Source organism: Pinus tabuliformis, chromosome Q (assembly GCF_031772625.1).
Source record: "Pinus tabuliformis cultivar Carrire ecotype Pingquan chromosome Q, CPIR1, whole genome shotgun sequence".
NCBI classification, from domain to species: Eukaryota; Viridiplantae; Streptophyta; class Pinopsida; order Pinales; family Pinaceae; genus Pinus; species Pinus tabuliformis.
This window is the reverse complement of record NC_142296.1, coordinates 1,176,294,763-1,176,310,693: the sequence shown is the minus strand read 5'-3', so window position 1 is coordinate 1,176,310,693 and position 15,931 is coordinate 1,176,294,763.

Sequence of the window (15,931 nt, the reverse complement as noted above, 5' to 3'; positions counted from 1 at the left end):
TACCTAACATCAGAATGTACAGGTTATCCACTTTCGAGAATGCAGAGATCAAGAAGTAGGCATAGGAGCTACTCGATAAAGGGTTCATAAGACCAAGCACATCACCATGTGGATCTCCAATCATACTGGTGAGAAAGAAAGATGGTTCGTGGAGGATGTGCATTGATTATAGAGCACTGAATAAAATAACGATCAAGAATCGTTATCCTCTTCCTCACATTGATGATCTATTAGATCAGTTGAAAGAAGCAGTTTACTTTTCCAAGTTAGATTTGCATAGTGGCTATCATCAGATTAGAGTTGTTGAACAAGATGCATGGAAGAATTCTTTCAAGACAAAGCAAGGGTTGTATGAATGGTTGGTTATGCCTTTTGGCTTAACTAATTCTCCTACCACTTTCATGAGAGTTATGAATGATGTACTCAGACCTTTTATTGATGATTTTGTAATTGTATATTTAGATGACATTCTTGTTTTTAGTAAAACATGGGAAGACCATTTGAAGCATGTAAAGCAGACTTTAGATGTTTTGAAAAGAGAAAATCTCTATGTGAAGTTATCAAAATGTGAATTTGGAAAAACATCTTTAAATTATTTGGGTCATATTGTAGGGGGTGGTGAATTGAAGATAGATCCCTCTAAGGTTGAAGTCATTGTGAACTGGCCTAAACCCAAATCTTCTACAGAAGTTAGGAGTTTCCTAGGAGCAGCACAATATTGGAGAAAGTTTATTGCTAACTTTTCTTTGATTGCAGCTCCATTACATGCTTTAATAGGATTGAACAAGGTGTTTCAGTGGGGAGGCAAACAATAGAAAGCCTTTGACACCTTAAAAGAAAAAATTAGTACAACACCAGTACTAGCACTACTAGATCTTCAACGACCATTTGAGATTGAAACAGATGCCAATGACTATGCCATGGGAGCAGTGTTTGTTGTGGGGAAAAATGCCTATGCAGGATGATCCTATCCACCTAAAGTGTGATAGTACTTTAGCAACAAACAGAGACAGCTATCTAGATATTTCTTCCTTTGTGAAATGAAAGAGAGGGAAATCAATGGACCTACCGATGTCTTTCATTTGTCCCTCGATCTAACTCCTCTTCCTCTTTAGGTGTTTGCAGCCACTTGCCTCCTCGCTTGCCCAGCTTCAAGAGAACAACTACTTGATACCTGCGGGATCACAAGAGAACAGCTACAAGAACACAGCTCAAAGATAGATATTCATATTCACAAATGATTCAGGATTAGATAAATCAAATACACTAATGTAAACATTCATCAAATAAACATCAACGTATATGAGCAAACAAGATAGCTTTATTGATGAATAACAAGGGTTTGAGAAGAGTTACAACCCAAAGGGCTCCAATCCAGCGCCTCTTCCCAGCAAATGAAATTCCTATCTTCACCCCCTTTCAAAGCATTAAGCACCCAATGATTCAAATCACAAACTAGCAGCAATTCTTTGCATTCACAACATTCCAACTTCTAGATCTCATGGAGGAGAGATCCATATATAGATATTTGGAGAGAGGATGAGTCAGCTTGAGAAGTGACTAGTGTCCTCTCCCTCTATCAGTTCTTGATTCCACTTGGAGGTTCTTGCTTCCACTTGGAGATTTGGAACCTCTTACTCATCACCAGTCGAATTCCTTGATGCAAGTGTCATTTTGGAAGCTTCCTGAGCATTGACTCATTGAGAAACGAGCCTGCCACTTGTCCAGTTACGCTCAGCGCAGGTAGCTAGTGTTCCAGTTGACATTCAACGCAGGTAGCCAGTGTAGCAGTTGACATTCAGCGCAGATGGTCAGTGGAGCACTTGACATGATCCTGATTTGACTTGTTTTTGAGTGTTTTTCAGTGGAGAACTTCTGTGAATTGCTGTAGTTTGCTAGCCTTGTTCCTCTAGGGGTAGGAACAACATGTTTAGGGACTTTGGATCCCTTAGATTATGGACATTTCATGCTCAATGCTGCAAGGCACAAAAATGTCTATAACAGTTGCCCCCTAAAGTATGAGGTTGTTTATCGAACGAAATGCTTTATCAGGGGGATCCGAAGTTCATTCATTGCTGGTAGGAGACCTGTAATACAATACAATACAATACATTATTTTTCATTCTGCTTTCATGATCTAGCTGAGTCGGGCATTTCCCATGCTCAACTTTATAAATTCATTTTTCTGTACATGGAACAGTCAATCGTCTGATGGTAGACTGATGATTTGCTGAAATCATCATCCTTTTTTGTAGGATGATTATCTGTTGCAATGCTGTACATGTCAATGTCTTTATTTCCTGAATATATATCGCAGCCCGGATGGATGAAACTAGATCCGGGGTCTTCAATCTCGTCCGATCTTCACTCGATGTACAAGTCGATCCATGTGAGAATTTTTTGAAGTCGAACATGGAAAGACATCGCTTGATTACCGGTCAATGATGTAAACCGTTAACAAGTGCGAGAGGAATCACCGATAAGGATGATGACCCTCAAGGTACTGCAGTACAATTCACGTGGTGTGAATAAAGGACTTGGTGTCGAACACCACGCAAAATCTTTCGGTGGAAGGTCATTGATGTATACCTGTCGCCGGAAGTGAGAAACTTGCCATTGAGGCATGCAAGCTTCAAAGTACTGGAGGGGTTGTTCCTAGATCAACTTCTTGGATAATGAGCTGATGTCGACAAGAAGCGATCTGTCAAAGGAGGGCCTTAATGAATCCCACATCAGTGACACGGAACGGAGCTAATGATTTTGATGAGGTGAAAACAATCTGTGAAATATGATTCAGGGTGGCGGTCATGAAAGGATGAAGGATAATGTATGGCAGTGGATGGGACACGGTTGACTCTTTCTGAAACGACTTCTCTTGAACATATGGCGACACTGATGCGATGGATTGGTAGCATTACCCCAATATGTGGATGGTATGGCGAGACCATGGTGATGTGACCGGTGAATGAAACAACCCAACCCGATGTACGGAGGAAAAGTGTCATGTTCAAGAGCGACTTGCTACCATCAAAGTTTTCTTGTTTCTCCCAATTTTTCCCCAGTCATTTCTGACCAGTACCTCGTTATTTTTGTCAAGCTTGAGGAGGATAACATATGCTTGTTCTATAACCTGCCCTTCGGGCAAGCCCATCGCTATGTTTTAACGAGCCTAGTGATAGGGAAACTCGTTCTCGTCTAAAGACAAGTTTGTCGCTATTTAATGCATTTAACGAGTCTAACGACAAGGATAACTCGGTCCTTTTCATTTTTAGAGAGTCTGAAAAGGTACATAAAGTTAACTCCAAAATTCCTTTTTCGTCATCTAATCCCTTAAGTCCGAAAAAGTATAAAACAATACAGAAGGGATGAATTTTCGATAGTTTTAACGAGCCGAACTAAACAAGCGCTCGATCTTTTTGTGCAATAATCCCTCAGGTCCAAAAAGATTAAAATCTAGAGGAGGGATAGCTCTTCCGGTCGTTTAATGAGCTGGTAGGCCAAAACTCGGCAATCTTTTCATATTTTACGAGTCAGTTGAAAAGAGCTTAAAGGAGACTCGTCTTTTGAGGAACGAGTGATGAACAGGGCAGCAGCAGATTCCAGGTACAGTTTGGAATATTCCAATCACGACAGTGTCACAAGGATGGCTTAGTGAAATCACTCTTCGCAGCTGTTCCTCAAAATGGGTAAACAATCATATGGAGGCGAACGATCGGCCAAATGAAAAGTGGAGGTGACGGTGCAAACACGACCAAGGCTTTTATGGCTGATGAGGTTCTACATTTACAATGGTTATTTACCGGGTGGTTCATTTTTTCTGGATGAGCTTGAACTCTAGGGAAAGCTTGCTCACAATCGCTTTTCTATTTTTTAACGAGCATAAATTCCGCGTTAAAACTGCTCAACCATATGTTTATTTTTTAACGAGCATGAACGATTTCGCTAAAAACTGCTCGAATCTTGCGTTTATTTTTTAACGAGCATGAACTGTGTGCTAAAACTGCTCGAACTTATGTTTATTTTTTAACGAGCATGAACTATGCGCTAAAACTGCTCGGATCTTGCGTTTATTTTTTAACGAGCATGAACTGTGTGCTAAAACTGCTCGATGAAGTTTGCATGCCCCCAGCATAATAACGCAAATCGAGGTACATGCCCCCCAAGCTTCATTGCATTCAACTTGGTGGTTGGAATGAAGGTTTACTTTTGAGATTTGGAAAGGGGATTTGTTTCATTTTTTAATGAGGTTGACACAAGATAAGAACCTTCCTCGAAGCCCACTGTACTTACAGTATTTCTATTAGGGAGATGATCCACGCTGACAAAATGTTTAGGAATCTTCCGAATCCATTATATATAGAAGATTTCATATTGCAGGTTTCCACTGTGGCCACTTCTGCCAGATTACTTGCAGGCGATAGGGCAAAAGTACCCATTAAGGCAGGGTCTTTTAGGAGACCTACTCCAATATTTTGAAGCGAATGATTGTTTCCATGGATCATTGGAATGCTTCCCGTAACTTGTGAACTGTCGGGGAGGAAAGTTTGTTGGTCGACGACTGTAATTCCTCCTTGAAAGGGAAATGCAATCTTCCTGAAGTAGGTCGACACAACTGCAGCCATGGCATATATCCAGGGCCTTCCCAGTAGGATGTTGTAATCGAGGTTTCCATCAATCACTTCAACATCAATTCCTACTGTTTTGCCCCCTAGTTCAACTTGCAAGTTACTTAAAATCCCGTATGAAGTGTATGATCGTCCATCAAATGCTTTCAACGTCGTTGACGATCTCGACAAGGGTGGTGAGCCTAAATTCTTCCAGCAACTCATCGACATAATACATGTAGATGCCCCCTCATCAATAATTGTTCGGTGAACAGTTTTGTTGAGGGCTTTCACTTGAATAAGGAAAGCTAGTTGAGCTGGTAACTGAGGGTCATATCCTTTATGATCAAAGGCCACAAGATTGGAATCCATTGGGCCAATCCCGCCTATTGCTGATAATAAAGCTTGCTCTTGGGAGGTGCAATTTTGCGGTACCTCAAGTGTCGACATAGCGGACGGCGATTGGGCCAAGTCCTCTATTATATTATAATTCTGTGCTATTTTCGCACGAGGATTAAATGTCGATTTGTGTACTACTCCCTTTGGCGACTTTATCATTGGTTCAGGAATGATGGGTGGCACAACTTCGGTCAAAGTTGTCGTTGAACTACAATGTTGTTCATTAGCCTTGTTATTCGACAGCCGTGGATTCCCGTAATCTTTATTCCTTGTCAAAGCATCATTTTGCTGCTTTGAGACAGACAACATAAGTACTTGGGATTGGGAAGCATTTTGATTAGCAACCAGATTTGTTCCTCGATTTGGAAACGGATCAGTTAACACAGCTGAGGTTTGCGGACTCTTAAAGAATCTTTTAAGCTCAGCTTTGTATGGACATTCTCTCGTCCAGTGATCCTCATCACATATCTGACACCCAAAAGGTGGTTTCCTATCTCCAGGAGGGCTTGAAGAAGTTTTTTGAAGAGATGACTCTCCTTGTTTCTTCTTCTTCCCTTTGTTTTGATTCTTCTTGCTTCCTGGTTGATTGGTTTCTCTGCCCTTATCTGCTGATACGGCATTTACTTCCGAAGCAAGAACCTCTTCTTTTTCATTTTGATCCGAATTCTTACGGGCCTTCTTGGGGTTGGCCTTTGTTGATTTTGAGTTTTCCGTGCCAATCACACCATCGCCGGCATGAGAGTCACTATTCGATTTAGGAGGAGGAGGAATCGAAAATTCCGGTCTAGGGGCGTCAGGTATCTTGTCGTAGAGCGTGCCAGACTGAGTATAAACCAAGTCTAGATATTGCGCACGAGCTATAACTTGCTCTTCTGTTATGACTCCCCCCTTCGCCACATCTTCCGTTATGGCCGGAAGTAACGACTTGATAAACCATTCAGCTAATAGCTGATCGGGAACATATGTTTTCACCATCCTACGACGACGTCGCCACTCATGTATATGATCAGATATATGAGTAGCAGTTGTCTGTTTGAAGTTGGTTAATATTTCTGTTCCCGTTTCATACCTTATTGGTAATTGAAAATGGGTTAAGAAAGTCATGGCTAGGGAACTGAAATTGTCAAAAGAGGCTCTAGGTAACTCAATATACCATTTAGCCGCTGGACCCGTCAATGTCCTCTGAAAAAGGTGAAGTCTTATCGAATCATCGTTCAAGGTGTTCGACGAACACCACAGATGAAAAGTCATCACATGATTCGACGGGTCTTCGCCAGGATTTCCATTGAATTTAGGAATGTCCGATGGAAGCTTGTGAGGAATTGCTGGCCACCAATGGGCATAAGCAATCGGATCGTTCGTTAATCGGTGTAAATCTGGTAATTCTAAAGTTGCCACGAATGGTAACTGTTGATTCAGGTTTGGCGAGGCGTACCCGGGATACGATGGAATCGCCTGAGCAGTAGGCCTTTGCATACCAGCATAATGTAATTGATGTTGGTATGATTGATACGGTTGGTGGACTTGACCGCTGTAAAGCAGTTGGTTTAAACCGTTTTGAATATACGGTTGTCCACTATTCGCAAAGATCTGCTGCTCAGATCCTTGATATACCTGCTGGAATTGTGGTTGTTGGTATTGCACTAGCCACGGTTGTGAAGCCATGTTCTGCTGCGCTATACTAACCGATGGACCAAGATGTGGGGTAATTGTACCCGTTTGGACCTGTGTCGTCCCGGCAGTTGGCGATTGTGGTTGTGTCACAGGGTCAAGGGGCTGTTGCATTACAACCTGAGGTTGACACACAACAGGCATCGTTTGAACTTGCGACACTGTTACAATAGCTGGCGTCGTCAGGATGCTCGACACAGGTACACACTGTTGCATAGAATATACAACTCTTGGCTGTTGGGGTAGCATAGGTACCCAACCACTTGTTGTAACTCCAGTATAACCTAAATACGGTTGAGAACTACCGTACGGGTACCCTCCTGGAGGGGGTAATGAAAGGGCATACTGCCCCCCATACGGTAGCAATCCGGAACTCAAGGGTATGGTTTTCCCTTGGGGACTGGATGACCCAAATTGACCTCCATAGGGATCAACTTGTCTAGTTTCAACATAAGAATTACCGGATATTACTCCGGAGGAACAAACTGGAACAGACCACACTGTCGAAACAGTCCCTGGGTGGACTCCTTCTAGCAGTTGAGAGCTAGTTGGGACAGATGGTATACCGGCAAACACTGTCGGAGTGGCGGCAGGGGGTTCTGCTGTCGCTGTGTCATTTGACACAGTCCTTGATGTCGACGGTTGTTCAGACATTTTAAGTCTATCCAACAAATTGCCTAGCGATTCTACAGGAGCTCCCACTGGTGATGGACAAACTTCTGATGTAGCAGGAAAAAGAGTGACCCCTACTCCAAAATGGGTTGGAGTACTTGCTTGTGGGTCTTCTACAATTTCCTCTATTGCAATCAAACCAGGTGGAAGAGGAAGACCGTCAGGTCCGTAAAAGATTTCTGGTGCCGAAGAAGGGGTTGTTTCGACAGCGACAGTTGTTTGAGGAACAATACTCTCCGGACCGGTTACAGATGGAATTGGTTCAGTAACGCAAGTACTTGTTCTCATACTAGGATCAGTGTTACTGTCCCTCTGTGGCTGTTGAACTTCTTCAATAGAGGCAGGGTTTCCAGAAATGCTTGGAGTAACCAGAATCTCAGATGTTGTTGGAACAATTGTTCTAACTTTAATGGGAGATTTTGACCCGGTTAAGCGAGTTCGCTTTGTCCGTACTGTTTTCGATTCCGGAGACAAAGACGGTTGACTCGTAAGCCTCCGCGAATGACGGGGTTTCAATTGACTTTCTTCCACGGTTGCGGATTACTCGATCAACTAAAATACAAAAAGGGGAAAAGTGTTTCTGAACTGAATGAATTTTATTAGACGCTTATAGACACAACTTGCTTTTTCACTTTTAAAGAGTCGAGAAAAAGCTAAAGATGACTCTAGTCTCCTTCGATGTTTTAACAAGCCCAAAGTGACAAATGCTCGGATGGACTTTTTCCGTTATAGAGTCTGAAAAAGGCCAAAAGGAACTGCTCTGGAGTTCTAGGTAGAGGGTGTGCCAAACTTTTCGCAAAACCACATAATACTTTTTACGGTACGGGTGGTCGATCTTCGTGAATGCTGTGTTCACTGCATTGCGAATCGTAGGGCGGCCGACACGGCTTCCTATGGATAAAGGCTTTATTCCTATAGGGGTCTCCCAATATATACGCGACGGTATGTGGGAGCACAAGTCCGTATTGATACTTATCGCTTCACCGTGGAGGAATCACTCAACCACTCGACGGTAAGATACCAAGTTTTACGACGCCGGAACACGTCTCTAGCCGAGACCTTTATGTTTGCGTTATGTTACAAAGCGTTGTTAAGTTCATTCGGTTTATTTTAAGGTTGATCTTGTTTAGCAGTTTGCCTTTATGGATCACCATGAGATGTATGGATACAACTTCCTAAATGCAGTCTAAAGATGATAAGCAAGCTTTATAATCTTTTCAACAGATGAAAATCCTAACTACAAAGGGAAAAGAAAGACATCATCTTTTCACAATGAGCAATCAGCACACTCTAATGCACTTTTCCTAAATCGAACATGCAAACTTATCAAAATGCAAAATGCACAATGCAAGTGTTTCTTTTCCGCTTTCTTAGTATTGATGCCTACAAAGAAAGCTTTTTGTACAATTTTGAATTTGCTTTTAAATGATCAATACAAACAAGATTACTTTTTCCGAAATCAGCAAGGGTAGAAGAGATTACAATCACTTAACGATTTCTTGAAATGAATACTTGTTTTGACATTCAAAAGAGACAAATTCAAACCATAAACAAAAGCAAATATGGATAATCAATCTGCAAACAGCCAATGAAATCTCTCCTAAGATCACAAACAGATCTGAATCAAGGGCTACAGGATGATTACTTTACTTTTGCAAAGGAAAACTATGAATGAGGTAAAAAACACATAAAAACATTCATAATCTTTTTGCACAAAAATGAGGTGGAATGCAAGCAGAGAAAAGGAGTTTTCAGATCAGTACCTATGCTGGTTAAAGGCTGCAAAAACAGAGAGCAAAACAGGGCAACTAAAGGCAGAGAACCCCAATAGCACTGGGCCAAACTGGATCAACGCAGGTACAACACTGTCAGTTTTACATTCAGCGCAGGTACTCCCTTCGGGAACTACGTTGAAATGCAAACTGGCTTCACTGGGTCTGCACTAAGAGGAGAAACTCTCGTTTCCCTCAAGTTCTGGGTCACAGTTTGCTAAAAAATTCACAGTTTCAGGCCAAATCAAAAACACAAGCAAGGTAATATCAAAGGGATGCTTTGAGGGGGGGGGTACTAAGATCTATCACAAGGATCATCAACTCATTTGTGAGTCTATTGTTCAGATCATGGACTCATCCAAAGACTGGATCAAGGCAGCACTATCTACTTTGCAATCCGTGAAACAGATGCAGTTCGATTGTTGCTGTTGAGTCTATAAAACAAACAAATAATGGAGACACAGAATGAACTGACTAAAACAAATTCTTCCCCAGTGGAGTCGCCATTTTGTTGTGGGGAAAAATGCCTATGCAGGATGATCCTATCCACCTAAAGTGTGATAGTACTTTAGCAACAAACAGAGACAGCTATCTAGATATTTCTTCCTTTGTGAAATGAAAGAGAGGGAAATCAATGGACCTACCGATGTCTTTCGTTTGTCCCTCGATCTAACTCCTCTTCCTCTTTAGTTGTTTGCAGCCACTTGCCTCCTCGCTTGCCCAGCTTCAAGAGAACAGCTACTTGATACCTGCGGGATCACAAGAGAACAGCTACAAGAACACAACTCAAAGATAGATATTCATATTCACAAATGATTCAGGATTAGATAAATCAAATACACTAATGTAAACATTCATCAAATAAACATCAGCATATAGGAGCAAACAAGATAGCTTTATTGATGAATAACAAGGGTTTGAGAAGAGTTACAACCCAAAGGGCTCCAATCCAGCGCCTCTTCCCAGCAAATGAAATTCCTATCTTCACCCCCTTTCAAAGCATTAAGCACCCAATGATTCAAATCACAAACTAGCAGCAATTCTTTGCATTCACAACATTCCAACCTCTAGATCTCATGGAGGAGAGATCCATATATAGATATTTGGAGAGAGGATGAGTCAGCTTGAGAAGTGACTAGTGTCCTCTCCCTCTATCAGTTCTTGATTCCACTTGGAGGTTCTTGCTTCCACTTGGAGATTTGGAACCTCTTACTCATCACCAGTCGAATTCCTTGATGCAAGTGTCATTTTGGAAGCTTCCTGAGCATTGACTCATTGAAAAACGAGCCTGCCACTTGTCCAGTTACGCTCAGCGCAGGTAGCTAGTGTTCCAGTTGACATTCAACGCAGGTAGACAGTGTAGCAGTTGACATTCAGCGCAGATGGTCAGTGGAGCACTTGACATGATCCTGATTTGACTTGTTTTTGAGTGTTTTTCAGTGGAGAACTTCTGTGAATTGCTGTAGTTTGCTAGCCTTGTTCCTCTAGGGGTAGGAACAACATGTTTAGGGACTTTGGATCCCTTAGATTATGGACATTTCATGCTCAATGCTGCAAGGCACAAAAATGTCTATAACAGTGTTGATGCAACATGGTAAACCCATATGCTATCGTTCTGAGACATTTAATTTTGCAGTAGTTAATTATCCCACATATGATAAATTATTGTATGCATTAGTACAGAGTGTGAAAAAGTGGAAACATTACCTAATGGGAAAAGAAACAATCATACATACAGATCATCAACCACTTCAATATTTGCACTCACAAACTAAACTGCAGCAATCAAGACATTATAGGTGGATGGGTTTCCTACACCAAATCATCCTGTCATCAGATATAAGAAGGGCATACACAATAAGGTTGCAAATATGCTATCAAGACCAATCATAAATGCATCTACTATACTTAAGCATAACTCAGTAATGCATGAAAGTTACATTGAACAATATGCTCAAGATGTAGATTTTAAAGATGTATATGCAACTTTAAGTCATGGAAAGCAAGTAGAAGAATTGGATTATTATGTTAAGGACCAACTCTTATATCATTTGGGAAAGTTATGCATTCCACAAACTGAAAGAGTTAACATAATCCAAGAAGCACATACTTCTCTTATATCAGGTCATTTTGGTGTAAGTAAAACAGTTGCACAGTTGCAAAGGTTTTGTTACTGGACAAGAATGCATGAAACAATTTCTAGATATATTAAAGGGTGTACTATGTGTGCTAAAAGCAAGCCCAATAATAGAAAATTAGACTTGTACACCCCACTTCCAGTTCCCTCTCATCCTTGGGAAAGTGTTTCCATGGACTTTGTTGGGGGATTGCCAAAATCTAGAAAAGGTCATGATTATTTGTATGTTATTGTGGATAGGTTCAGAAAAATGTGTATTTTGATACCTTGTAACAAGCAGGTTACATATGAACAAACAATGAAGTTGTTCTTTCAGCATGTATGGGTTCATTTTGGGTTACCCACTTCTATTGTATCTGATCGAGATTCCCGATTTGTTGGGAAGTTTTGGTCAAGTCTATGGGAGTTGATGGACACCAGATTGAAGAATAGCACAACATTTCATCCACAAACAGATGGTCAAACAGAGGTGGTCAACAGGACAATGATCCAGTTTCTCAGAGGCTATTGCAGCAAGCATCCCAAGCTTTGGGATGAACATTTGTGTTATGTGCAACATGCTTACAACCATGCCAAGCACTCTTCTACTCAGAGATATCCTTTTGAGAATTGTTTTGGTTTTATACCAAAGTCTCCCTTGGATTTTGTCTTTGGTAAAGACATAGCATTTGATGGACACAGTGATGTGGACAAAGAAACCAAGTTCATTTAACAGATCCAAGAAATTCACCAGGCAGTGCAGGAACAGCTAGAAAGAAGCCAGGCCAAGTACAAGACAAGGCATGACAAGCATCGAATTGAGCATAGTTTCCAAGTTGGTGATCAAGTCTGGTTGTACATCAAGAAAGACAGAATGCAAGATGAAGGTAAGAGGCTGAAACCAATAAGGTATGGGCCTTTCAAGATACTTGAGAAAATTGGTGAAAACGCTTTTCGCCTTGATTTTCCAGCTTATATGCATATCTATTCAGTCGTTAATGCCGAGAACTTGAGACTGTATGAACCTTCATTGATTGAAGATCCTGAAGAGAAAGTCAACTACCTTCTATTGATGATATGTTGCCTAAATATCTCAATGAGTTGCAAGAAGACATAGTTCTGGACAAGAAGGTGAGAACTACGTGCAAAGGGGATGTTGAGTACCTGAGGATCGGACTCAAAGGTTCAAAACCAAGTAGTGCATGATGGATAGAAATTGGGCAAGTGAGGAAGCTGTATCCTCACTTGATCAATGCTTAAAAACCAACTTTTGGTGGTCCAAAAGCTTTTCAGTGGGAAGGTGTGATCCAAAATGGATCCTAAAAACCTCTAAGTATTTTAATACTTAAACACTATCGCAAAGGATAAACCTTCAAGAATGGAGGAAAACACTATCGGACGGGAAAAACATGAAGAAATGGCAAAAACATAGTCTATCAGAGGCTTAAGCAACATCGCACAGGAGCCGTCGGATTTGGCCGATCAACGGTCCAGATCTAATCGACATATCACAATTGGAGGTGGCAAGCAGAGTTAATCAGAAGCGGCCTTATGGAAATCATGATAGCGATCAAGCACGATTAAAAAAGGATCGTTGATCAAGCACGTAGATCAACGGTCCAGATCTACTCGCGCAATATCACATCGCTCATATGCATACACAGAAGGACTTAGCCCATGGTTTGAAGGATTGGTGATATGCGATTGCGATATATCGCATCGCAATATCGCATCGTAGCTTTGTATGGTGTGATGCCAAGAAGGCCAACGGCCATGCGTTAGCAATGCACCGATAGTCGATAAGGCCGATCGGCACAATCGGCAATCAGAAGTCAAAAGGGATATGCAACATGCGATATAGCTAGACCTGAAAGGGTTTATGAATGCGATATGATATATTTTGAAGTCCGATATGGAGCAATTTGTCAGGTTTTCCTGTGTATTTGGGGTTTTTTGTTATAAACCCAAATACAAAGGAACCTGCGACTAGTGACTTGCAATAGCGATATAAAGGCAGACCTGATGGAGTTTAGGGTGGATTCAATAATATTTCAAGTCCGATAAAAGGCATTTTGGTGAATTTTTTAGTGTTTCTATGTATTTCTCTGTGTAAACAGAGAAACGACTGTTTTGGGATTTCAAATGCGTCGATGGTCCCTTCCATTTAAAAACAGGTGGCCACCATACCTGAAGACGTTACACCATGATTGGTTAATGCTCAGAGGGGATTTGAGTGGATAGAGGCCGGGAGCTAGAGAGCCTGAAAGGGAAAACAAACAGACAAGCGCCGATAGGCTTAAAAGCCACTCAATGTTAGAGACAAAGGCAGGCAGTGCTGAGACAGAGAGAAAACAGAGACAGAGAGTGAGAGGGAGAGTCTGTGTACTCAGAAAGACTTGAGGGATTCAAGCAAAACCCTATTGTTTGTTCCTGTTGTGTTGAGACTCAATTTGAGCTCACATTTGTAAAAAATCTGCTCTTGAAGACATAATAGAGAGGTCACCATTGAAAGCTGGACCAGGAGACGTAGCCCAAGAGTTTTGGGTGAACTCCTTGATTATTTATTGTGTTATGTGTGTGTGTCTGTTATGTTTCTCTAACTACTCATTGTCTATATTATTCGCAATCTTTTCGATCCGTTGCACTAAGTAATATAGGCAAATCCTGCACATGAGTCTGTAATACCTTAATATTAATCTAAGATCTCATTTTTAGATCAGTTCTCTCCAGAATAGAATCTACTCAACTGTCTTTCTCTCCAAAGGAAGACTTGGTGTATTTTTGCAAAGTACAACCCTTGCATATATTAACTTTCTCAAGTGTATCTTTGGGAAGACCAGTAGAGATTTGTTGCAATATATTCAAAGCTCAATGCTGCAAGTGTCCCAATCGCGTGAGCCACAACTCGCCGACGTCTTGGCTCAACTTATTTTCTGCTTTTGAACTCAAAGTAGCACAATCCTCTACCTCTATCTTATAGAGATTCTAAACTCGAATCCCTATCTTCTTTACTTAACTCGTGGCTATGTGTTGAAGGAACACCTCTCCTTTCGAAAATATCACATCATAGCCTCTATCCTCAAGCATGGAAACAAATACCAAGTTATTCATCAGTCCAGGTATATGCATAACATTCTTCAAGGCGAGTGGAGCCACATGCTCCCTCTAAAAAGTAATAGTGCCCAAACCAGTAACACTATACTTACTGTCATCACCCATCTTGATATGCATCGTGAGATAGTTCTTCTCCAGTTCATTGAATAACTCTTTGTCGCCAGTCATGTGGCAAGAAGCTCCACTGTCTAAGTACCAGACACTTCCCATAATTGAAGACACTATGCATGCAATGAGGGAAAAGTCCAATTCGAATTGGGATGCCAAGGCCTCAGTTGCTGCTTCTCCTAAGGACTTCTCCTTGGACTTTTTCAATGGAACATTTGCAGCAAAGTGACCCATCTTGTGACAATGAACTTTCATCATGTCCTTCTTCTTACCTCTATGATAAGACTCTGATTTGGAATGAGAAATTTTACCTTTCCCCTTCCTTGCCTTAATTTCTAAGGCACAGTTCTCTTCATCATTAGTCTTTGATGAAGAGCCATCCCTGGTGCTCCTCCTGGTCTCATCCTGCATCAAATCCTACCACAGTCGTTCCCAATCTGGTAGCTTCTCCCGACCATTGACAGAGCCCTGATAACTATGCCAACTCTTTGGGAGTCCAAGAAGAGAAAGGCTCACCATATCCTCCCTAGAAACCATGATTCCAACACTTCCAAGTTCATCTCGACATTGAGTGAAATTGGTCAAGTACTTTGGAATCGTCTCGCCATTCTCCATCTTGATTTTACGAAGTTTATCCTTTAGTGCTAACTTCCTTTGATCACTGCTATTCTGATACAAGTACGTCAATGTTTTCCACATAGCATGTGGGGTTTCCCTTCCATGGAGACTCGAGACAATATGATCTTGAAATCCCTCAAGGATTATTCACCTTGCCTTTTCCACACACTTCTTCCACTCGACCAAGTTTTGTGCATTAGTAGCTACTGGATTAGGAATTGCTTGTTCAACGAATTCCTTCAAACCATTATTCTCTAGCACAACCTCCATCTTGTCCCTCCACGCTATGAAATTTGAGCTACCTTCCAAGGCATACTCAAGCCTCAACCCATGGAATGCCATATGCTGATACTAAAGTATGTATGCAAATTCGACTTTCACCTCTAACCTAGAAACTCAAAACTTCGAAATCTCCTCTAGAGAGTTGATTTTAAATCAACGATATCTCCCTCATTTGAACTCTGAATCGGCTGATTATTTTTTGAATTTGGGTATCTTTCTGAAGGAATCTAGATTTGGAAATTTTTTATGAAAATATTGCACATAAATTCTCATATCTGCTCTACAAACTCTCGGCCCAAAAAACATTTTTTCTCTGATACCATGTAGAAAATCCTATAGATTCACAAGCTAATGCAATTTGTTAAAGCAAGAGACAAGAATCTACTTCTACCCTTTACAGAAGAAGTCCATAAACATAGAGCAAGAAATAATCAATAGAGGAAGAGAATCAAAGGCACATAACATAATAAATATCCAAGGAAAGCCACAGCTCATAACCCCACTATTTATTTTGTATTAATATGGAAAATGAAGATGAAATTACAAAGCTTGTTCTCTCTAGAACGATCCCATCA